At 44.0% G+C, this 14,122-nt stretch overlaps 3 non-coding genes across 3 annotated transcripts; 1 reads left to right on the top strand and 2 right to left on the bottom strand.

The window, feature by feature from the left end:
- Window positions 1–5,423: 5,423 nt before the first annotated feature.
- Window positions 5,424–5,496, bottom strand: trnav-cac (transfer RNA valine (anticodon CAC)). Its single transcript has one exon. It is a non-coding gene; the product is annotated as a tRNA-Val (tRNA).
- A 451-nt stretch (window positions 5,497–5,947) lies between these two features.
- trnae-uuc (transfer RNA glutamic acid (anticodon UUC)) lies at window positions 5,948–6,019 on the bottom strand. Its single transcript has one exon. It is a non-coding gene; the product is annotated as a tRNA-Glu (tRNA).
- Window positions 6,020–8,373: 2,354 nt separating this feature from the next.
- On the top strand, window positions 8,374–8,446 carry trnam-cau (transfer RNA methionine (anticodon CAU)). Its single transcript has one exon. It is a non-coding gene; the product is annotated as a tRNA-Met (tRNA).
- Window positions 8,447–14,122: the final 5,676 nt, after the last annotated feature.

The following is a 14,122-nucleotide window of genomic DNA, read 5'->3' as shown; positions in this document are numbered from 1 at the left end:
AGATTGTAGGTTTGACTCTTACCTGGCTCGGGTCATTTTTAAACACATCGGGCTGCTCCCTAAGTAGTCTGTGCTACTTACTGCATTGTAATCGTACCCAGTAAGAGATTTCCTTCATGTAAATGAACTGCACCTGACAGCTTTAGAAAAACACCTGGGCTCAGTACGGTGCTGAGAGCTCAGCGTTGCTGTTCTAATTAGCACGCACTGCATCGGCTATGAGCCCGAACCTTTCAATTATTCCGATCAGTAAGTCAACACGTAGTCCACATGAACGGTAGAAATATTCTCTTGTCTGTCTCTTGTTTGTATAGAACTGAATGTCCCTGACAATGTACTGTTAGTTTTAATTGAAGAACGGCATTTGTGTTCAAATATACCAGACAAGTTTATGTAACTGCTCATGCGACACTCAGTTGTAATTAGTCAAGAAATAAAGTCGAACAACAGCTGCGGGTTTGATTCTGAACGTATCAGATTGCAGCGCCTTTTACTTCCATTGACAAATGATAGAGATTCGAAGAGAGATCCTTCAGACCAGCAAGCAAACCCACGGCTATTTCGGTTTTCTATCTAGGCAACGTTGGTGTTTGCAATAGCATACATGAAAGCGTGATGCAATTTCTGTGGCTACATTTGTTGCACGTCATGCACAGTAAGAGTGTTTCTAACACCAAATAAAAAGTCAACAATTAGCGATCACGCCTTCTCCTCAGTTAACCCACTGAAACCCTTGCTGTTAACAGTTCTTTACTGCGTGCTTTACCAGCACCTACATATCGTGTCGGTTCTTTCAGCTTTATTCATTAGGTTTTCAAAGGCATAAGCAGAGCACCAGAGGTGCGAAGGCAAAGTGTGTGGTTATCTGAAGAATTGATGTCCATGGCAGCAGGTCCAAGCGATTTCGCGTTGTTATAGTACCAGGAAAGGAGAAGCGGCACTTCGCCTCTGCCGCGCAGGCACAAGGCGACATGCGGCAGACGCCGGAGTCGGCAGGTTTCGAACCTGCGCGGGGAGTCCCCAACGCATTTCGATCCCATCGCCTTAAACACTCGAGCACGACAAATGCGAGCTCGCCGCCGCCGCATTCCTCCTATAATCAAACACGGACTGCGAGGTGGCTGCGGATACCTTTTTAAAGTTGCTCTCCGTTAAAAAAAAATACCTTTCACAAGATACGTGCCGGCAGACAGACACACCTCAGAGGGTTTAAGGCTGGCTTCACGTTCAAATGATAAAGTCCCCCCGTCCGGATGTCAAAATGCAACTTTGGCAGACAGAACAAACATCAACAAACCACAAATGTGGACAAGGATTTTACAAGCTGCACCACACTGCACTTTCAAAAGCATTTACGTTCGTGTTAGACGCAGGACTTGCCTTTGATTTGCGCGCTTACGAACGTCATGGAAAACGAAACAAAACTAAAGCCCTCAGCTCCTGCACGTGATTATAATGCCGTTACGTGTCGAAGCAGTAATTTACGTCATCCTACCACTGCAACACGGGGAATAGAGAGAAATGAGCACACGCTACGAATCGTCTCAATCACTCCTTAGAGTCGTAAGGCGCATTGAAGGGTGCACCCCCATCATTAATCGTTGCGCCTCTGTGAAAGGAAAGCTCTTGGGCAGTCTTTGAAACAGCTCGGATGAAACACTTGATTGCTTCCATGTGCATCTGGAGCCCACCCAGTGGGCAAAAGACGTATAATATACGTCTATTAAACGCATACCTTATACGTCTAAATGTGGTCTACAATTCGTCTAGAATGAAATTCTAATATACGTCTAAAGTTATACGTCAATTATACGTCTATGTTTAGACGTTCATTATACATAAATGGTTGGAGTTCTATTATACGGATAAATTTAGAGGACTATTATACATATATGGTTGGAGTTCCGGATAACTTTAGAGGTCTATTATACGGATAACTTTAGAGGACTATTATACGTATATGGTTAGAGGTCTATTATACGTATAACTTTAGAGGTCTATTATACGTATATGGTTAGAGGTCTATTATACGTATAACTTCAGAGGTCTATTATACGTATATGGGTAGAGGTCTATTATACATCAAAGATAGATTTTATAGGTGTAGAAACAAGTAAACCAAGCCAATGATTAGATTTAGAAATGTATTCTGAAAATACACATTCACACCTGAAACATATGTATTTCAAATTATACATTGTATACAATCAATCAACAATCAACATATGGGCAATAATCATAAAAAAACACAACTAGTCTTAAACTTCAGCTACAAATTCTGGTAACATGGCAATATACAGTATAGTAATGACAAACACAAAACTAATTACATTAACACACTAACTCAAAACCACATTTTGATTCAAATATACATTTTAAAATGTACAACTTCTATATTTCCAAGAAAAAAAAATATTACAATGGAAGTTAAGATGATTTTTTTCCACTATTTGCAAACCCTGTCTAATTGTCCTAACAGTTAGAACCAAAAACCTATTATTTTCAGTGTCCAGATCTCCTGGCCCCCTGTCTTTCATATGCATTCTTCAAGTAACACATTGCATGCTCCTTTATTTCTTTTTCTGTTGATGTAGGGTGGGACTTCAGCACCGCAGCTAGGAGAAAATGATATAATATTACTTCCCAAATAAATGATGATTAATATCTTCTTTAGTATAATCTAAAAAGTGAACGGTTTACTAAGCTCAAAACTGAAATAAATGTATGAAATTTGGCTTGCATCATAGCAGTTGAGCAATAAAGTCTGTCCTAATTAAAGAGTACCCAAAGTTTGAAAGTACAACATAGAATAAGAATAGAGAAACGGCAAAACGATTTTGTGTCATCTTCCCCATTCACACTATTTTATGTGCCATTTTTTGCTTATTCACGTACTATTTTAATCAAAATAATATTAAGAAAGATCTGTATGTATTCAGATAGTATTATTATTGTTCATACTTACTCGTCAAAAGAGGATTGCTGAGATATTTGCGGATATACTTCTACGTTTGAAAAATGTGTCCAAAATTGTGACCAACGAATACTAGCAATGCATTGTGGTATATAACCGGAAAATATGCTGGGTTCGATATTTTCTCAACGTATGCGTTTATTAATGTTGTCGATATTATGGTTGAAATATAACATTGATAATACATCGCGGCTATGTGCCCCCTGCTATGAGCTGATGTGCAATTTTAACGCATGTAGTTAGTAAGGATCGGTCACTGTTGTATGGTATTATATATAATGACATTATGGAATAGGATGGGGACAGGCCTGGCATCACGGGGGGAGGGGGGAATGTTGCCCCTTCAGTTTTGGGCAAAAAGATTTACCTAACTTAATTTGCGCCCTAAAAAAATAGTTGTACTTTGTCAATGGTCAGACAACACTAAATGACAGGAACAGTCACTCAGTCTGTTTGATGGGCAGGAGGGCTATCCGTCCAGGAACTGCACATATCAGTGTCGTTATTGAGTGTCAACATTACGATCCTGTTTGCTCAGGTGGACCGATTCCTTGCAGTAGTTTATCATTATACTTAAAATCGTTATATAACTAGGACTAGTTATAGCAGTCTGTGCTTTCTGTTGGTTTTACAACATTTTTTCTTAACGATTCAGAACGTCCATGTAGCTGCAAAAATGAACGCTTATGGTACTTTTCGCTCCAGGCAATACTCTCCAGTGAGAGTGACGAAAAATGTGAAACTGAACTTCATCGCAAATACCAGATTGCTAGTCGATATCTTCTATCATAAAGCACTAATTAATGGCATAGCTGCGAGATTTCATTTGGGTAGCTGCACCGTACAGCTCCGTTTCAACCGAAATATCACCCCCGCTCAGAATTTCAGACGCCCCCCTACAGATTTTTCCCCGGGCACCGCGCACTGATGGGGGACGGGGTTTCCAGGAAATGGTATCAACTTTTCTCAAGAAAATAAAAATAGAAACTCTATAGGCACTCAAACATTTTACTGTTTTTTTTTCAGGCAGGTGGCAAGACCCCTCCGCAAAACCCTTGTATGCCAAGCTGTGGGCATTGATTCGTCGAATATACGTATATTCACGGCGAAAATACGGCTATACGTATATATACGTCGCCTCGACGTATAATCAACGTCGAATTGCAACCGTAAAATCGACGACATTAATAAATGCATATATAACGTCGAAAACACATCTAACACTAGGAGTATACGGCACTCTGCACAGTGTACGAAGTAAATTATTTTCGCAGTAATTAATTTACACGTGTATAATAAATATAGTAAATATAATTAATTACTGCGAAAATAATTTACTTCGTACACTGTGCAGAGTGCTGTATACTCCTAGTGTTAGATGTGTTTTCGACGTTATATATGCGTTTATTAATGTTTATTTCACAGTGTCGTGCACCTTTTCATTGCTCTCGCTTTCAGAGCCTCCGCACGGCACACGACTCGACATCAGGAAGCACATTGAAGTGAAAGCAGGGAGCGCTGCGACATGCACTGTGCAGATCCCGCCACACTAAGAGGTATATAAGCGTCAAAGGCAAGTCATTCCGAGTTGGTCGTTTGTGTTTTCCGTTCAGACGCGAAATGCTGAAATGATCTCTCGGCTCCTCGGTTGTCATTTCTGCTCCGTAAAGGAATCACAGCACGCGTCGCCTTCCAGCACGCTGGGTCGGGACACGATGCCGGGGGTCGGAGCGTGTGATGTCTTCCTCGTTAGTATAGTGGCAAGTATCCCCGCCTGTCACGCAGGAGACCGGGGTTCGATTCCCCGACGGGGAGTAGCTTTTCTTTTACCTCCTTAGAGAAAGGACTGCCTTTCACTTCTCTGTTTTCTAACACAGCGTCGTGCACCTTTTCATTGCTCTCGCTTTCAGAGCCTCCGCACGGCACAAGACTCGACATCAGGAAACACATTGAAGTGAAAGCAGGGAGCGCTGCGACATGCACTGTGCAGATCCCGCCACACTAAGAGGTGAGTGGGTCTGTTCGATGCACAAAGAACGCTTTGATAAGCGTCAAAGGCAAATCATTCCGAGTTGGTCGTTTGTGTTTTCCGTTCAGACGCGAAATGCTGAAATGATCTCTCGGCTCCTCGGTTGTCATTTCTGCTCCGTAAAGGAATCACAGCACGAGTCGGCTTCCAGCACGGTGGGTCGGGACACGATGCCGGGGGTCGGAGAGAGTGATGTCTTCCTCGTTAGTATAGGACCTGTCACGTGGACCTGTCACCTGTCCCCACCTGTCACGCGGGAGACCGGGGTACATCAGGACGCGCATTGAAGTGAAAGCAGGATGCGCTGCGACATGCACTGTGCAGATCCCGCCACACTAAGAGGTGAGTGGGTCTGTTCGATCACAGCGCTAGGTGAATCCCCAATCCCCTTTTGTGCGTGGCGACAGAAGAAGTCTGGTCTGTTTCCGCCCGGTTTCGATCCGGGGACCTTTCGCGTGTGAGGCGAACGTGATAACCACTACACTACGGAAACTGTGGTCAGATGTGCCCAGCGGCCCAGCGCTGAGCTTCGCCAATGCGATTCAGCTGCTTCCAGTGCCTTTATTGGGGTGCGCTGATGGACCGTGCTCTCTCTCCAGAGACCAGCACGCCTGTCATGGACGGAGCAGGAAAGACGGCGCCACATTCTACAGCCCTCTCCACGCAATCGACGAAATCGGGCTACTGAAGTGGAGAAAATCGCCTCTCCAGAAAGTGCAAATATCATCTTGGAGAGTATAAATCCTATTGCCGAAGGTCAGCCCTGTCTACCAGAGTGACCCTCCCACCTCCTGCAGCGATGGTCAGCTCGTCTCACACGCGAGAAGTTTCGGCTGGAAACAAGCGCCCCCTCTTCTCGCACGTTTTGCACGTTGAGTAGTTTTAATGTGGCTCCTTCGTACACAGTGCTGATCTTTTGGAAAGCAGGAGGCAAAATTGACACGTTCCCATACCGGGAGTCGAACCCGGGCCGCCTGGGTGAAAACCAGGAATCCTAACCGCTAGACCATATGGGAGTGCACAACCCTGCTGTTCCGGGCATCATGCAAGCAAACTACATAAATATGAGAAAACACGCAAGAGAGTTGTCACTCAGAGTGCCGAAGGGTCGATGTATACTGGGGCTCAGTTGAAATGCAACGTCAGGACTTTCCCGAATCATGTCACACGAAGAGAGCACAGCCTTTTCCGCCCTGCCACGTGTGTATCGGTAACTCGCCGTGATCGTATAGTGGTCAGTACTTTGCGTTGTGGCCACAACAACCCTGGTTCAAATCCGGGTCACGGCAGAATAGGGGCGTCTGCTTTTACTACTTGCATGAATGAAGGCAAAAAAAAGCCAATCGATGTGAACGAACAGCGCTTTACAGAGGAGTACTGCCTGACTGGATCGTTGATGAACGACAGAGGCCACTCCGACCTCTTCTCGGGTTTCTTCAATGACTTACTAAGGATCTTCTTCACATTCGCCCATGCATGGGAAGCCAGTTACACCAAAGCAAACGCAGGAAAGTGCATTTCATGCAGAGACCAGGAGGGACCTGTTTACACCAAGAGTGGTCGGAGTATGGAACAATGCGCCAAGCCCTGTTTCTGGAGTCGATTCTTGATTAGATCTTGGGCTCACTAAGAGGCCCCCGCTGGGTACTAATCTTTCTGTTGTTCTCGCAGGTGTTGCGCTGCTTTTGAGCCGACAGAGCTCGTCTTGGTCTGTAGGGATAGCCCAATTGCAAATGATCGGCTCCAGGTACAGAAAAAACGTGCGTTTGGTACAAGAGTGCATGAAGGCACCGGAAATACATTGGGAACAAATGACTGGTGGTTCAAGACCTCTGTGAAGTGCAGGAGCGTGCAAGAAGAGGCTGTTTGCACCCAGTCTCGAACCGGGGACCTTTCGCGTGTTAGGCGAACGTGATAGCCGCTACACTACGGAAACCTGTAGGGACTGCTGCTGGTGTCTCGCTTGCGTTTCGGGCTGAGAAAGGGACGCGTCACTTTAGGCAGAGGGCGCTGGAGATAGGAACAAAGGGCGCGATGAAACAAAATGCCGAAACCCGGGATCGAGCCAGGGACCTTTAGAACATACTCTCACGAATCGTTAGAATACGTGCGTTTGATCATCAATTGCGTAACAACCACATTCGTTCGACTTGAGCCATCAAGCTCATAGTTTTCAAATCTTGAAAGCTGTCATTGAGCACATCATAGTCTGCAGTACGCCACGTAACTTGCGTACTTCAACAGAAAGAAGAGCAGACAGCTCCATAAATATGCGAGGCGCAGAGAGTGCAAGGCGAGCCGCACACGTTTCGGTGACTGAGAGAGGGCAGTTTTTGCTTCTGCATTTCCCAAGTAAGGACGCATGACAACAAGCGATCGCGGTGCTCATTTACGACATAGTGGTGATGAGTTTTCAGTACGTGTTCTTTTGAACGAGCAATGAGGTTGCTGCCTTGGACAGCTGACTGCACGCTCTCATTGTGCCACGTGATGAGTATTCACCAGGCTCGTTCAGTCATTAGTCACATTCCATCGTTTGCCATAAGCAGATGCTGCAAGGTGATGTGGATATCAGTTCCCAGTCTTGTGGACGAGGACAAAAAGAACACACAAGGGCTCATTCGCAAGTTGAACCCAGGACCTCCCACACCCTAAGTGAGAATCATACCCCTAAACCAATGAGCCACGGCAGCACTTTCCATTTTATTCTGTCAGCGAGCTTGAGGACGGGGGAGAGGCGTCATTCGCTCGTCCAGTCAGACCTTCATCAATAAGTCAAGAAAGCCGCAATTACACGACTGCCTTGCAGACGAAGGGCAGTGAACTGCACCCGGTAAGAGGGGAACAAGCGGCACTAGGCGACACCGAGGCATGAGCCCCAGCGAGGGGGGTTAGCTTGCATGGTACAGCGCTCGCTTTGCATGCGAGAGGTAGCGGGATCATTTCCCACGTCCTCCAGGTGTGTGCTTAGAGCTTGATGTGCCGAAAGGTGTCCTTTAGCCTGTGGTCACGCCTTGCATGGAGAGCGTCATGCAGCTGTCAATCATTTCGCAGCCACGCCCCCTCTTCATCTTCTCTCTGCCTTAAGCGTCTCCGCCACTCTCTCTTGACATTTCATGTCAGCATGTCAGAAGTCCGAGTGACGTTTTTAATGGCTGAGTGAGGGCACGATGCTGAAGCAGAGAGGCCACTTCAGCCAGAGAGACTTGTGCTAGGTGAGATCTGAAAAACAGACTCGCAACAGAAACAGACCAAAAAAGTATCGGTGAGATCAAAAGGCAAATGCAACATCCAGCAGAGGGCGTCTAAAGATTAGGGAACGGGCGACTGAAATCCATGAGGCAAACTTTCCGGCTGTGTACTGCAGCTGGCCTCGTTGGCGTAGTTGGTAGCGCGTCAGTCTCATCATCTGAAGGTCCTGAGTTTGATCCTCACACGGGGCAGGGCTGCTTCCTCTCTTGCTCTTTTCAAACACTTGCGGCAACTGTTCGCTCATAACCACGTCTGGAATGCGTGACCTTTACACGGGGGAGAAGCAACGCCGCATCCCTTTTCTAAAGAACATTCACATTCAGAAATAAGTCAAGAAATTTGCCATTACTTTCGCTCGCGCTGCTGTCAGCCTGCCCATGTTGCCAAAGAAAGATTCACTCGGCGTCAACATGACAGAACAGCGATCACTTGAAAACACTATTCCACACTCCGTAAGCAAGAACTTCAGTGTTTGCAGTCACCCGATATGCCGATAGTCAAAGGAGCACAAAACACGAAGCGTCAAAAGACAAGATGAGTTGATGGAAAGAGCGTTGAATTGATGAGCACAAAAGTTCAGCTCGTACAATAGGCAACGAAGGTCCCGGCGTCATCATCGCACTTGAAAGGACTGCCTTGCAGACTAAGGGCAGTGGGAGGTTGCTGTTTTGAGATGGAGGCATTGGGATGGTGGGCCGAGATCTATTCTTCTTAAGGAATTCTTCATCGTGAAAGATCGGTCCACAGGTCATCCAAAGAACTTACAAATTTTTTGGACTCAGGGAATCACGTGCTTCCGGAAGGGAGTGAAGTGCTCAAACACATGACATGCCCCCTTGATCTCACATGCACAATTCTGCTGCAACATGCACAGCTACCGTCCACACCAGGCAGTGGGGCTTCAGCAGAATTTGCTACGCCACCTGCAATTACATATCCAGCTGCACACATATACATGGCCCCTCTGTCCTTTTCAGGATCTCAAAAAAAAGCATAGCGTGGTTTTCCTGCAACCTGATTGACCGCATCTCCCTCAGAATGTGCCCCGTTGCATTCATTGCTGAAGCAGGACGGAGGCTAACGGGCATGCCAGAACAGTTAGGCTCAGCGATCTCTCCAAAATATTGTGGTTGTAGTGGAAGAAATATGGTTTAAATTGTACCTTGGTATTTCAAACTCTCTCTAGAATGTTATCCATTTCTATTTTATTTTGACAGGAACTGGCTAATGACACTAGATGAAAAGAGAAGAAAGAAAACACAACGTTTCGGCCGTGGAGCCTTCTTCAGGTGTGAGGGCTCCACGGCTGAAATGTTGTGTTTTCTTTCTTCTCTTTTAAGCATGGAATAGACCTATTACTTGTTCCTTTGCAGCCTACGCATGCTGACACAGCTCCCCACCTGAACTGCTAATGATGCCTGGTAGTTTGTGGTACTTGGGTATTGTCTTATGTTTGCTCAAACTGCATATGTGTGATTGCATATTTTTGGGTATTTTCATATGTCAATATTTAATTCACTGACATTCCTGTATGCTTGGAAGAAAGGTAGATTGGATTTGGCACAGGACGCCTGCCCATATTTGTTGATCATTGTTGGGCTGGAAAAACAATGATAAAAAGTGTATGAAAAAAGCTCTCTCCAATATTTCCCTTCTCTTCGCCATGGTTACACTGCCCGTTCTTTCCGTCTTTGGTCCTTCTACAAAGATTCCAGGGCTCTTTTTCCACCATAATATCAGAATATTTTTTTCTCTTTTAAAGGCTGTAGGTGGGGTGTGATGGACTGTACCACTATCATAGAAGATTTTTTCAGGACACATCGCAGTTCCATAGTAGAATTTATCAATAGTAGAATTCCATAGGACATTATTTACCAACATATTACCCAGTGTGAGACTCTGCCAGTAAACCTCAGAGCATTGAGTTCTCCACTGATAAAGATGGCTGTCTGAAGTCATGAAATCCACTGCTGGGATGCCTGAGAGACAGTAATTGAATCTTGGCTGGAATTAGGCTTTCTATTAGTGTTGATCTTTGGGAATTATGTGGTAAAAAGGGAAAACTCCTTTACTTTAGTCACTTTGAATGTTCAAATGTACAGAACCTGCAAAACTAAGCAATGAAAAAAATCCATCACCACTCTCATGATAGCATAACTCATAGTCTCTGCTGTTATGTAACAATACACACTTTCAATTTTCTTATCGCCTGTCTCCAGAGAGAATGTTGTTAGTGCTGATGACCTTGAATTAGACCTTGTTAACTCTGTAAAACAATCTTCCTCTGCTTAGATTTTCACTCAGATTGATTTTGTTCTCAGATTATTCCTGGCAGGACTGAGTTTCTAGGAAATGAAAAGTGAAAGAAAAAGTACAGAAGATCAGCCCTTGAATATACAACATTGTGCAGTGAGATTGTTAAATGTATTAGCTGCTATCCTGTGCTAGAGCCTGTCGTGGTAAGCAGTGGATGACAGGATCTAGCACAGATACTAATGAAACACTGTTAATGAAAGATAAAACACTTGAGTCTTATTTTAGTTTTCCATTTCCCTTTCATTTGTGATGTACTGTACAACAGGCCACAGAACATGCACAAAAACAGATATGCACACATTCACACCAGGCAATGACAGTCTGCCCAGTCAGAATCTGAGCTGAGGTATCAGAATTCTGAATTCCCTGAATTCTGTCATGGATCATCCACAATAAGGGCAAAGTTTGAACACGAGGATCCCCAGGAGAGAGCCTAGTAACATAAATCTTGGAGCAAAAGCAGATGATTAACTTCATAGTTTGTGTGGTTGAGCCAAAGTTGAGCATGAGGATATGTGAGTCACCATTCTTAGAAATGGATCCAACTTCAGACAGGCGTCAAAAGTAAGAGTATACAGTGCTGGGGCAATGACACTTCAATGATCAGAAGGATAACAAGAGTTTTAATGCATTGAAATTGATTTTCTGGTGATGCACACTGTCATGGAACTATTAATTTTTTAAGGATCACTTACTGACGTCAGACAGCTGCCAATTCTCCAGACTGGAAGGATGAACAGTTTATCCCCCTAGGTACCATATTTCCATATTTCGAAGCATTGGAATAATACATGTCATACAGCAACATAAAAACAGGAAGACAAGTATCACAGCCCCTATAATCGGTGTTAGTAACTTAAAAGAAAAACATTCCCCCTGGCCCAAACAGTGATTCTAACCAGGAGAGAAAAGCCGGTGTATCTTTTATGCCTCTCTCTTTATTCACCTTGTCTTTTAGTTCTTTTAAATGCTGAATAGCGAGTGTAAGATTTCCGTAATCATAGTCATTAGCTGGAATATATGTACAACAGGAGTCTCCTACTAAAGCATAGACTCCTCCAGATGCTGCATTTTGAAGGTCCAGCACGAACCTGTTCTGAAGTGCCATTAATCTAACTCCCCTTAATTCTTGTTTGATAGCGTCTAAGCCTTCTAACATGATATTAATAAAAGAGTACATTTCATAAAAAGTCGCATGGGTGAGGCTGTAGAATGAGGCATTAAAGCACATATATAACAAGATGCATTAAATTTCTTTAACTTTACAGTATGATTTATAAATTTATACCACAAATTACTCATATCCCCCTCATTATCAGTTTCATTCAGCCAGTTTGTATACAAAGAGGCTTCGTGTTTAGATTCTTCCTCTTTTGGGGTGGTGACAGGCTTCTACATAAAAAGGAAAAAGGCTGTGCACATCAGTCCCAAGCAGGTTATCCCCATCTGTCCTTGTGGAGACATCACTCCTGCGCTTTGTTCAGTTCGTTTGTGACCTTTTTACAGTGGGAAGCATGAATCCAGGGCACCATTTCTGTGACCTTCACAGCAGTGGCAGTGGTCAGCAGCACCTGGTACAGCCCCCTCCACCTGAGTGAACACCATTTCTTTTTCCTGAAGTCTTTCACCAGAATCCAGTCTCCTTATTCACTCATTAGTTCTTACAGCACAGGTAAATCCCTGTGGGCTGGAGCCCAGCATAATCCTAGGCTTTTTTGGTCAACATTGGTCAACAGATTGGTCAACAACTGGGTAATAACTCTTAGAAAAATCTACACATTGTTCCCCTGCCTCAGCTGTGACGTTTTGTAGAACAATTCTAGCTGAAGTTGTAAAATTTCTCTTTGTTCCGTTCCTGCAAAACATCTTATTATGAACAAACAAACCACAATAATCATTTGCATCTAGGGGAATCACTCCCAAGGGTAACCCCCCTTAAAGCTATATTGTTCTACCCATCAGGTTCTGCCACTAGATAAGAGAACCTTTCCCATGAAATCATTTTTTGACCTTCATGATCCCTTCAGGGCGTACAATTAGCACAGAAGCAGCAGCTTTAGTCCACATGTTTTTCAAACAGGATATTAACGATATGATCATAACGAATAATACCAGACCCACAAATATGTATTGAACCAGAGACCCTCTCCATGTTCCTAGCACAGACTGTAGCCATGCACCAATACCCCAATCATCTGGATTGCAGGATTTACGAAGAAAATTATTTTCGCAGTAATTAATTTATTATATTTACTATATTTATTATACACGTGTAAATTAATTACTGCGAAAATAATTTACTTCGTACACTGTGCAGAGTGCCGTATACTCCTAGTTGCGGCACACACGATACATACAGTAAAAAGCCTCAGGCACTGTGTTAGATGTGTTTTCGACGTTATATATGCGTTTATTAATGTCGTCGATTTTACGGTTGCAATTCGACGTTGATTATACGTCGAGGCGACGTATATATACGTATAGCCGTATTTTCGCCGTGAATATACGTATATTCGACGAATCAATGCCCACTGGGTAAACTCTTGAGCAAACTCTGAACCAGCTCTAAGGAAACTAATCCGATTAGACGTTACTTTGACTCATCTTTTTACGCTCAGTGCTGGATTGCTCAAACTCCAGCTAGGGTTAGGGTTAGCATTCCCACGCTACTTCGACACTTTGTTTACGCTCAGTGCTGGATTTTGGGAACTTCAGGACGAGTGGGAATTTTCTCCTATCTGTCAATTCTGTTTTGTTTTGGAGACTCTTGGCTGCCTATGTTGTACAGTGCAGCGTGAAGGAAACATTTTCCAAAACTGTGTCAGCTCAAAAGTTGTAAGAAAACCTCTCCAGCTGCTTTAACTCTCTTCATTTTTGTCATTTAATGTGACACTCGATGTATAACTGGAGCCTCACATATGCAAATGGTGAGGCTCCAGTTCGACACCACTTTACAGTATCTGACAAAAGCATGGCAGACTGTGCCATGACCGGCAGATAACTTCTGCTTATTTTTACCATATTAAACATTGGAAATCCTCCCACTTGCATTTGTGACACTTGATTTTGACTCCACCTAAGACACTCTTAAATCTTCAAACACTTTTCTCTTCTCCCGCAACACTCTTGTCTGTCGGCACTATGTGGCAGCATTGCATGACAACCCATCTCACCACAGAAAGGAACCTAACAGCTTTGGTAAGAGAGGAGAAAAGAACATAGCCCGTACGGGGATTGAACCCATGACCTTGGCGTTATTAGCACCACGCTCTAACCAACTGAGCTAACTGGCCTCACAACGGTGGTCCTCTCTGTGCTGCAAAAAATCGAACTCAGGGAATTTCTTTTGCCCTCCTTTGAATAGAAAGCCGTGTAATTCAGTGTACGGGCTTTCTCGTGCAGTTTCATGGTTCTTGTAACCCAAATCCTACACTGGCCTGAAGTGTCCCCCCATTTCACAGCATTTTTCAGCTGATTTAAAATGTACCTAAAGGAGAAGCATTATTGAAGACCATCAATTACCAAGAGCTTTTGGTGGTCATTTTTAATGA

Source organism: Lepisosteus platostomus, unplaced genomic scaffold, assembly GCF_059453375.1.
Source record: "Lepisosteus platostomus isolate fLepPlt1 unplaced genomic scaffold, fLepPlt1.hap1 Scaffold_48_H1, whole genome shotgun sequence".
NCBI classification, from domain to species: Eukaryota; Metazoa; Chordata; class Actinopteri; order Semionotiformes; family Lepisosteidae; genus Lepisosteus; species Lepisosteus platostomus.
The sequence above is the reverse complement of the archived record's forward strand: the minus strand, read 5'-3'. Positions and strand labels throughout refer to the sequence as shown.